Here is a 12,217-nt window from a genome sequence, read left to right as displayed (position 1 = left end):
GGAGGAGACCATGAGATAGCCAACCTAAAATTTCCCATCATGGGGCAAATACCAGAGAAATTATTCAAATTGAAGTGTAAACAAAATATTCTAGAGCTAAATCAACAAAAGAAATAGCAGCAAACTGCCAAGAGCCAACGTTAAATCATTGGAGAAGGCTCAAGGATGAGTGCCAGATCTCACCATCATATGAATGGAAAATGGCTAACATACATAATCTCAATTTTGAAGAGGCTTTCTGGGAGTTAAAACAACATACAGAAGAGTTATCTAGATGTTTCTACCACTGTCTGATAGAACTTATAAGAAAAAGAGGACACAGATAAATATAACATACTGTGGAAGAATCAACATGGGCAGAAGGAAGTTGTATCTTGCAAATCTAGGCTTCTTTGCAGAAGTTAGTAGCATGCAAAGAGAGATCATTTCATACAACTGGATTTCCAGAGCCTTTCAGCAATGCTTTTCATCAAAGACCCTTAAAGAAACTTCTAGGGGATGTGAAGAAAATCTTCGAAAGAATAAATATTAAAGACAGAAAACAAAGCATAGGACTTAATTATTAGTTTTCTAATTTGAGAGGTGTCACTGATGGAGTCTTCCACTTGCTGGCCCTATTCCTTGTGATGCAGTCCAGGATACTATTAGCCACTTTTGCCATGAGGGCACATTGCTAGCTTGTGTTGGCTCACTGTCCACCAGGACCAACAAGATCCTTCTTTACAGAGCTGCTTTCCAGATGGTTGGACCCCAGTCTGTGCTGGTGCATGGGGTTATTCCTCCCCAGGTGCAGGTCTTGACACTTCCCTTCATGTTGTGGGATGGATGCCTCTCTACCCAATTCCCCGTCTGCCCAGGTCCCTCTGAACTGCACCACACAGGATACCAGCTGCTCCTCCCAGTTTTGTATCACCTGCAAACTTGCTAAAGGTGTGCTCTGACCCACCATCCAGGTCATTATAGAGGATGTTAAGCTACACAGGGCCCAATATCAAACCTGGGGATACACCACTATTGATTGGTCTCCAACTAGACGTTGTGCCGCTGATCACAACCCTCTCAGACCGGCCCTTCAGTCAGTTTTCAATCCACCTCACTGCCTGCTTATCTAACATACACTTCATCACCTTGTCTGTGATGATGATATGGAAAACAGTGTCCAAAAGCCTCACAAAACTTGATATAATATCCACTGCTCTCCCCTCAGAAAATCATGTTTATGCATTTAAACCAAGGGAAATGGTAAAAATCAATCGTACCTGTACATACTCAGTGACAATCTCTGAAGCACCTGTTGCCTACTCAGGAAATAAGGTGCAGACTATCAGCTTAATGCTCAGCAACAGACAATAAAACATACAGAATAACTAGGGATTACTAGAAAGAGTAAAAAGCAAAACAGAAAACACTGTCAAATTAAAAAAAAAAAAAAAAAAAAAAGGCTGGTGTGACTAAATCTTGAATATCACTTCAGTCTCAGCCTTCTCAGCAAAGATAACAGTAAAACTAGAAAAGACACTGAGGAGGATGACAAAGATAACAAAAGTTGCATAGCAGTTTCTATACAGGGAATTATTAAATACAAAGGGATTTTCAGCCTCAAAAGACAACTCAAGTGAGGATACTATAGTGACCTGTCATGAGAGACAATGAGAAGGTAAATAGGGGAAGACCAGAGTTAACAGACAAAGATAGTGCCAAGTTCAAAATGGTATGGTACTTCTTCCTATAACCCATAATTAAGTTGTAAAATACTTGGACATACTGTGGATAATGTGGATTTTTAATTAATAGTTAAATTCACAAAAGAAGAATTCATCGTGGGATATGAGCTACAGAATATAGCAAATATGGCTTAGTTTGCAACTGGAGAATATTCTGGGAAGAATCAAATACGGTTCACGTTGCTTTTGAACACAGATGTAGAGAGGGCACTGGATTCTATGAACCTTTAATCTGATCCAGGAACGTTAGAAACCTTTATGTTCTTTATTATTTGCCATTCATGCCACAAAATTGTCTAGCTGCAAGAGCCTGAGCTCTCAAACAGCAATAGGAAATCAGTGTATGTCAAGAGTTCTGGAAGCTGTTGTGGAAGAGAAGCCTGGCAGAAAGATACATTTCACTTCAGTCTAATATCTCAGAAAAAAATATGCTGACACTTAGCAGTACATGACTAGGAAGACACCCCCAGTCCGCTCCTTTCTATTCTGTTCTTTCACGAGGTACATGAATTCTATTACCAGAACAGAAAATCTAGCCATTGGGATGTAGTTTATAGAGTCTGGGATTTTCAAAACCCCCTATAACTTGGAAGCATCCAAATATATCTACATTTTTATAAGACCTGGTGTTTTAGTGAAATGAACCAAGTGTCAATCAGTTTAATCCCCAAATGAAAATGTGGTCATTCTGTGCTCCTGTTTGAAGCATTATCTACAGTCAGTAAATAAGAAATGTTAAAATTAAAATTTTATGTCAGTTATTGCCTTTCACTGGCACTTTAGTGGTATCTTCATCCATACAGGATCCAGAGCACTAAGCCCTCCCTAAGCGTGGGCAAATATAATACAGTTTAGTGGTTGGAGCACACCATCAAATAACAGAATTTTACTGGACTCCATTCCTTGTTGAAACTGGATCAATGCATAGTCAGAAACCTAGAAATCTTTTGGACAGTTGAAAACCAGGAAGGCATGATACTCTATAACAAAATAATTTTACACGTTCAGCATCTGCTGAACTGCTCTCTTTGACTTGGGCAACTCAGTTCTTCATCAAACATCCTATCTTAAGTGCTAAAGTAGGTATGGTCTGACCTTTGCACTGAATTCAATCTCCTATATAACACTGGTCATCAGAGTTTCCTCAATTAATTCCTTTTGAGATAGAAAATTAAAATGAAAATAACCTATTTTCATTTCACGTTGGTAAGGAACACATCACAAAACTGACTCAGCTAGAATACATTTGACAGGACAGTTAATTCCATAATTTTGTAATAATAATATCTTTCTGCAAAATTCTAGTGACTTGAAGATTTCAGCTGTGACAGCATTATGACTGCTATTAATAAGTAGGGCAACTTTAACACTGCTCAAAAAATTGTCGATTTGCATGTTATTTTCCATAAAACAATGAGTGACATCAGTTTCCTTTCCTTAGTTTTCTATTAATATAGCCCTGCTAACTAATTCTATCAAATGTCAATCTGATATTGTCCCATATATCTTTTTAAAACACTAGCACAACAATAGTTCCATTACAGCTTTCTGGAAATTTTCCACTATTTCAAGAATGACTATAAATTAATATAAACTGTCCAAACAGCTCCTTGATCAGTTGATTTATTCAGTACCTTTATGAGACAGTCTTCAGCTCGCAAATAGGTAATCAGCTATTGCATATGCAGACTGGAACACTACCTATGCCCTTGTAGTACAAAATTTTCAGTTGAACAAGTTTAATATTTCTTTCTCATTTTATGAAATATTCAATCAGTTCCATTAGAATTTAGTAAAACCTGCAAATTTGACAGACATTAGTATAAAAAAACCCTTTCTGAACCAGTTTTTTCCTGCTCTTAGAAAAATCTTTCAAAGTTTCAATAATTTCCAAAGATATTCTCAGAATTTATAGTCTGTCAACAATTTATAATGAAATGGTATCTTATAACTACAACATTTTATCATCAAATTTTCATATTAAGTTTATATATTAAAATTTCCCTAGCCACATAACAATGGCAGACAGTTATTAAACTAAGAGTTGTGCCTAGATATAAACATCTTCTAGCTGACACCTCAAACCATAACACTGGTTTTCAGAGGCCTGTAAAAACAAGATAGCTGCAGCTGAATAGAAATTAATACAGCCTATAAGAAATATTCTGCATCTTCAATAGAACCACAAGGGCATAACACAGCGATGGCTATAGCAAAAAGAACACAAAGGAAAAGTCTACATAAATTTGCTCTGCCTTCTGTACTTTAGAACATAGGTCCTCAATGAACTTGGCTGCAGCATCACAAAATCATATTGTAAAACTTATTGAGAACTTTAAGGTAAATTTGATTAATGTTAAAATTACTTTTAAAATATTTGGATTGTTACCTGTATTTTTCAGTTCTATTAATTGCGAAGAAAAAAATTGTCAGATCTGTAAATTATTTTCTGATTATCTCCTGATTTGTTTTCCTATCTTGATAGGGTAGAAGACTTAAGGCTAATTATCTTTTATAGTGTAGATATTGGTTCAGAATATTTGTTCATATTTCTTCTATGACTAAGAAATATAATCATGTAACATGTTCCAAATCAGATATAATGATTTGTTTATAATTGTAATAATACATATAAAAATACATATTTTCAGTTAAAAAATATAAATTTAAACACCCATTCTAGGACTGTCTACCAAAGTCAGAATTTTTACTGACCATACATATAGATGAATGTACATACAGGGTCTCACCCTCTGACCCACATATGCCTAGCTGATCTGCTATAGAAGTCTCCACTTGCCGCAGGCCTTTCAATTTTCCTTCCAGACTTGTAGCTAAAATCCTTTTTAGCTTTTATACTTTCCTCTCTATAGAAAATGACAGATACATTATTAAAGTTTTACAAGCTCTTGTAATAGAATATATTAAGCTACAGTGTTTATTGTTGAACAGTTGTCTTTGTGTTCTGATAGTAAATAAGGTATATTAAATATTAGACACATTAATTGCTTAAAGTTGTTTTAAAATATTGAAATTGAAAAATAAAACCATTCTATAAACTGTTACAGACTATCACACAAGATAAAATGCACGTAACACACTCTCTCTGTACAGCTTAAATAAAAGCAAGTAACTTACTGCTTGCTGAAACTTATACCTTTGATAACATTTTCCTATTATAGTGACAATCTAGTATTGCAGACATAGATCAGAATTTTATTTTTGTGTGTATTTAATTATTATGTTCCTAAGTTATCAGTCATTTAAATTGCATTTTCTTTAAAAATACCTAAGTAGCATTCAGTCAACCTAAAATATCACTCCCCAGTGTCAGAGCTTCAATCATGTGAACTTCACCTATGTGAAAATAAATATTCCCTTCAACTTCTTACTTTTTTTAAGTAAGTCTCAAGCAAAAGAATTCTAAACATTAAAATTTGCTAAAATCATTTCAATGTTTATAAAAAGCCAGTCCTGTACTTTTAGTCCTGGAAAATATGAATGTCTCAGTGATTCTACTCTATGGGCACACAAAACTGTTAGTGAATAAAGAATATGGTATCAGACTTCAGCTGTGTACTTACCATTAGTGCTGCCTGTTTGGCTAGCTGCCAGAGCCAGTGTTTCCTGCAGGTCTTTCAGATTTGATTCTAAAATTACGAGAAGCTTTCTCTGGTTTGGTAGCTCATTTAGTCTACTACCTGCAGTAGGTGCAAAACATCAGTCATTATTAAGAAAACTACACTTATATATTTATTTTAAACACTGAATCCTATCAGATGGAACTTGATCTTAAAATTTACTTCATATTGTAAATAACATCCATGATATAATAAATTATTAGCCTATACTGTGATCAATGTTTAAAAGAAATTTCTAAGCCTTGAAAAGCAAGCATTGTCATTTCCTCACATTTAAATAATACCAAAATTTAAAAGTGCATAGGGAATGACAAGCAATGATATTTTTATTATCTTGTTAACCCTGCCATCCTGAATGTGGTCTGTTTTAGATTTAAGCCCTTCAAATCAAAGATTATCTTCTTGTTTGTATCACAATCCTCATTCCAGCCTCTGGATCATAGTATCTTATTTTCCCATTTATGCATTACAATAGCAAGCAGAATTATGGTCAGACATAGGACTGCGGGTGACTTCCTGACCCTAATTACACCAATCACAAAATTCTCATTAGTTGTAGCGGAGTCTACCGTAAGTCATTAAATCAGCTGGGCCCTGAGTGCAACCTGTTCCCTGCTCCTAGGGGCTCAGCTACCTGTGGTCAAGGACAACTCTGGTACAATGCAGCTTGGTACCCTGGGGACAAGACTGCTGTGAGGAGAGCTGTGTGAGAATACCTTGTGAGAGAAGGGTCTCTTCTCCTTGGCTTGTGTGTTGGTTTAGGCCCTGCCAGGACCGGAGACCACATTGTCCCTCCCCTACCCTCGGACACAAGTAGGGCACAAACCCCGGGTTAAAATAAGAGGAAATTTAATACAACAGTGTAAGAAGCAATCTGAACAACAATAGTAGCAATGATAACAACAATAAACAGTAACAACAGTAAACAAGACAAAAGATACACAGAGAGATACCGCAATGAATACAGACAGCCCAAGTGCCTGCTCCCCGGACCAAAGCCACAAAGAAAAGCTTCCCGCCTGCTGTGCAGGACCTGATGTCAGCATGGTGTGAGTAACCCGGCTGGAGATCCCTTCCCCCTCTCTGCTGGGGAACTTAACCCTATCCTAGCTAAACCAGCTTGGGAGCTGTGTGAGCTTTCAGGCCCTTGCCTGAGCTATGCTGTAGGTATGCCTTTGCCTGGCCATGACCTCACTGATCTTGACCTGCTGACTTGATTTCCTGGCTTGACTTTGGACTGAACTGTTGGCTGAACCTGGTTGCTGTCAGCAGCCCTGATTCTAACCCTGACATGCTGACTTGATTTCAGCTTATGTCTCATCATTCTGAATTTGTCTTGTGATCTGACTGTTAGGTGATCCTAATTACCATAACCACATCAGCTCTGCTTGCCTTGCCCAGCTAGTGGGGGATTGTGCCCTTGTCATTGAAGACAGAGCCCCTGATTGTCTTGCTGTCACCATCATCTCCCAGATGGCCTTCCCTTGCAGGGCAGTCCACTCTACTGCTCCCTGACATACATAATCTCATTGTTCTTCATCTCCCTTCTTTTTTTTTTCTCTTTTGCCTTCTTCCTATTTTTGACACCATAGATCTTTCTTGCCTTTCTGGCATTTTACACCTACTAGGCTTGAAGATTGGGGTTTTTTTTCCCCAGTTCCTTTCAGGATTGTTCTTTCCAAGACTGTTCTTTCAGCTCATCTTTTGATGAGCCTTTTTACTCTTTCCCCACTCTCACATTATTCCCCAGGGCAGTGTCTATAGCCTTTTGTTCATCTTACATTATGTTCTCTCTCCAAGCAACTTCATCAGCTGACACACCTTCAGTTCTCATCTCCATGCTGATGAGTAACAAATCAAGCTCATCATCATTAATTATTCTTCTAGTAATATTCTCCATCTGTCCTTCTCTCAAATGATGTCATTTCAAGGTTTTATCAGCTTTAACTAAACTTGTGAAAAAGAGCTAATCTCTTTCTGTCCAAAAACTTTTCATAATTTTACTTTCTAAAGCTAACTTTCTGGATACTCAGGTGCTTAACCTCAGGATACTTTCAAATTTTTCCATCACATTGCTCTCAGTAAAAAAAAAAAACCACACCTACATGCCATTTTGGGATTCACCTCATCCTCCTTCCCTGTTTGTCCAAGCAGAAGTAGCCTCCTCTCAGTCCTTATAAAAAATGTTAAAAAAACCCTTATAAAAACTCTCAGTTTGTTCATTCTTGCCTCAACACTGTCCCATCTGAATTCTTCCACCAGTTCCCAGTTCTCTTTGACATCACATTTACATTTTTCAGCATTGGTTTTAAGTGTCCATGTAGCATATAAATCTACATCTTTAAAAAAATTAAAAATATATATATATAAATAAATATATTAAAAAAATAAAACTAGGCAAACTATGCCTAGTTACTGAGTTGAAGAAATATCTGAGCTAGTTTTAAATTAGCTAGTTACTAGAAGTCAATCAGTACTAGTGAAATACCACCAGCAACAGTGGTACTGAGCTTCTTGGCAGGGTGTATTAACTCATGCATATGTGGATTAATATTCTTCCTGTTCTTTTGTATAGCTCTACAGTTGCCTCATAACATATTCTCTTATTAAATGTTATGATTATTTATATTTTGTACATGTTGCTAGTATTCAGAGTCTTGTTTAATCTGATTGACAGTCTGTCATTGATACATCAAATAATGTAGTCTTTTAGCCTACTTGCATTTAAGTTCCTCTTAAAATAATTCTACTTTTCATGATGTCACTGGTAATTTTCACTAATGTCTGTTTCTTTATCTTGAGACCAGGAGTTGCTAGAGCAGTAACACTTCTTGAATAAGTGCATATGAGATGTTAAGTGTAAATTAAACAGGGACCTAAATAATAGAATACAGATCTGTACATTTATTCTGCATTTACCAGTACTTCTGTCTATTTCGCTGTCTTCAAAAGCTTCTTTATCTTTCAGATCTTCTATACCTGATGACAGCTTAGCAAGCATACTGTGCAAAAGCTCAGCTGTTTCCTTCATAAAGATAAAACCTACTCAGAAAGGTGTTCAATAGAGAAAACATCTAAACAGTGTCTGGTTTTCCTCTAGAAACTGGCACTCAGTGTTTTCTAACAAGAGTGACATAAACTCTCTATAACCCTTAAGAATTAGACTTTTTAAATTTTTTTGCTGCAGGCAGATGCTTTCCATGCAGTTTCATTCAGCGATGAAGACAAAGCATGTACTGACCCAGATACAGGCATTTTGGCCCATTTTGGAAAACACATGTGTAGCACAGACATAGGTAATTTTGTCCCCACATGAAGATTTTAGATTTTGCTATAGAGTATCCTTACCTCATCCTTTATTGTATCATCTTGATTAGCCATTTTATACAGATAGATGAGGAACTGGCAAAAACTTAAGATTTTATGGAGTTGGTCAAGTTTAGTAACAGTTGGGAAAAAGAAAAAAGGCAAGGAAAAAAACCCACTTCACTGAAGGCAAACTATCAACATCTTCAGGAAATGTTTAATGTTCTCTTACCAGAGAGATTAGCTTCCCACTACTTAGCAGTGTTCAGGCCAGCTTCTGCTGGTGAAAATATTGATGCTTGTTGCATTTTACTTGATTTATTAATGGAAATCTTTTGCCATTTAATAGAAGTTCTATCTCATTAGGAATGTGACAAAGCAAAATGTTACTTTAGGAAAATATATAGGCCTTAATCCAGGACACAGAGTAATATATTTTACTTTAAAACTACGTTCTATGTTTAATACTAAGACCTTTTTGGACTATAGTATCTTATATATAAATACATAATACATTACAGCCTTGATTATAATTTATATTAAAGCCACTGCATACTCTCCTGTTAATGTAATGAAGCTTTAAAATAGCTGAAGCACCACTAGTATAAAACATTCAGGCTTATGTTTATTTTTAATCTAAAGATCAAATAAAGGATCAATACATATCATATTGCTGTTGTTATATATTTACCTAAAAACAAGTCTTTAAGTTTTATTACTCTGTAACAAACTTATCTGCAAGATGAGAATACATACCCAACCATGCAAAGGTATCTGAAGACATAAGAATCATTATCTCTTTTTACAGAAGCAAAAACTGAAGGCTCAGAGGATGGGGATGAACAGTTTGCAAAAGCTTAAGAAGTAAATTAATTGCCAATATGCAAATATCAGTGCAGCATCTGAACAATGTCCTTTTCTGTCTGAAAGACTGTAAACACACATGGACAAACTCCAGTTCTCTTGGCTAAATATCAAACAAGATGATTTTATTCATTTGTAAAATTTAAAAATGTTTTATGTTGCCATACTTTATAGCACATAAACAATGAGCACGTAAGGATGACAGTTGTTTCAGGAATTGCATCAGAAACCTTAGCAGGGCCAGGTGTATTTTATTTCTCCTGATAATGCTGCAAGTTGCAGTATTTATCAGTTAAGAGGACATGATCTAGTCATTCAGGGAAGAGTGACTGCCACAGAAGGTAACCCATAATAATTTGTGGAGTCACTCTGAAAATAATCACTGTCATTACAGGGATTCTGTATTATTTTTTGTCTGAATCTAATTAAATTATGGGCATTTTCTACTTGGGGCATAGGCTCCTCATTTGACCACTATTACAAAAATGTAAGCTTTAGTTGTATAAATATTCCCCATGCAGCAAAAATATTTTTACTAGCAGAACATATTAATGCACATAAATTTTCATAAAATTTTAATCATATATTATGTTTTACAATTATTTAAAATTCTTACTTTCTGCATGTCAGCATGACTGAATGTGCTTTATATATAATCAACTCAGTCAGAAATATGTTAATTGGTATAACAAATTCCTAGTGTATCAGAAAGAAATGCTTCTCAGTACTGTTAAAATACTGAATTTGGGAAGTATATTCTATGGTCTCTGGCAATATTTGGCATGATGGCACTAGTTACAATCAGACACTCTTCTTTCAAAAGAAAAGATTTATCTTTAACTTCTACTACCTCTTTTTAAAGTCTGTGGAAGGTTTTCTTCTTCAAGTAAGATGGTGTCCAAAGTCATATTCTGTAATGAAAAATAGTATTATATTGTTTGCGACTGTTACAACAGTAGTCAACTGATAAATGTTCCTGTCTTAACATATCCAAGTCCTGAATAAACTCATTCAAAGTATAACTTAATGAATTATCTTTAAGAACTCAGAAGTAATTAGTTAATTTACTAGAACTAATGTCTAACCAGATGGATGGAATAGTATTTCCCCTTTTTTTCTCATTTTGATTTACTCATCATTTTAAACGGCTGAACTATGGGAACAGCACTGGACAAAGAAGAGATCTCAGCACAGTAGTGCTGGAGAGACTGTCATATTCCAATGTACAAAGAAAACCAGAGATGTTAGAGGTTTGCTATAGATTACCATTGCTGCCATAAAACCCTTTAGAATCATACTCATCATTTTCATATGGCAAGCAGCTATTATTTTACTCCAAAATATGTTATTGATGACATTTTAACACTTTCACAGTAAAACTTTCTATATTCCAATTTCTGTGTTAAGTTTTTACCTCCTTACCTCATGAGATTCTTGTATACTGCTCTCAGATCAAAATACTGTAATGTAAACATAATATAACACTCAAATACATTCCACTACAGTCTCTGTGCTACAGTCATGTGGAAGAACTGATGAAGTCCAAGACAGAAAATCTTTTCATGCAGAAGTCAAACAAGCTGTGTTCAGCTGCTGAACATTAATTTATGAAAGAGTTATCTGCTTCACTGTAGTTTAAGGAAGCAAAACTCATGAATACTTTCAAACACAGGAACTAAGAGTACCCAAGAGCCAATGGTTTATTTTCAAAATACAGGAAACTCTTTGTTTCACCTTGTTATCTTGATTCAGTTCCTTTATGTTTGTATTTTCATCCCCCAAAACAATGAGAAATATTGAAGTGAAACATTTTACAATGCTGGTAATTTCACAGAACTGAAGAAAGAATAGGACACGTAAGAAAACAAAAAAATGCCTTCTACTGCAATCAATTTCTCCAAGTTTAAACAGCTGCAGTTCAGGTTACAAACAAGACTATTTTCTCACTGAATGAAGCTATGCTAAGTGTCAATTGCTAACAAAAAGCACTGACACAGCAATACTGTAGTGATAAAAAAAAAAAGTATTAAATTCACCTGTCCAGTGTATAAGAGAATTAAATAAATTCTGTCCTCATCTGCTTCTGTTTCTTCTTCTGAAATATCTTACTACTATAGTAAGTTCACAAAGCAGACTTGAAGGTTGGAACAGACAAAACACAATGTAAATTTGCAGGTACTATGGTGACCAACGTCTTAGAAAACGAATACTGCAGAGTTTTAAGTTATTTCTTCTAAAAATCATCTACTGTTATTTGGACTGAGGTTCACTGGTACATTTTATTTGGCATCAAAACTAACACATTCCCAGCCAGTACTCCCTCCAGCTCACTACAGTTCACTGCCTTCTGAGTTGTACTACTGCAATGATTCATAAGGCTGCAGTCTGAAATAAATGACCTATATTAAAAAAAAAAAAAGTTTGCTGATTCTGTTTTTTACTACTGCACTGAACTCTGATAAGTCTTCACAGCACACTGAAGCATTTAGCTCCATTGGATTAAAAAGCACCAGAAAAATACATCCTTCTTGAAGTAGCTGAAATGAACTAAGCAATTTGATCAGTTTTTCCTGTATTGAATTTTGAATTTCTATCTATCTGCTGTAAAACAAAGGGTGTTATCATGGTAGATTCCTGATACTGTATTAGCAAAAAAAAAAAAAAAAAAAAAAAAAAAAAAAA

This window comes from Athene cunicularia (assembly GCF_003259725.1).
Source record: "Athene cunicularia isolate RWA chromosome 2 unlocalized genomic scaffold, athCun1 chr2_part1, whole genome shotgun sequence".
Classification (NCBI taxonomy): Eukaryota; Metazoa; Chordata; class Aves; order Strigiformes; family Strigidae; genus Athene; species Athene cunicularia.
The sequence above is the reverse complement of the archived record's forward strand: the minus strand, read 5'-3'. Positions refer to the sequence as shown.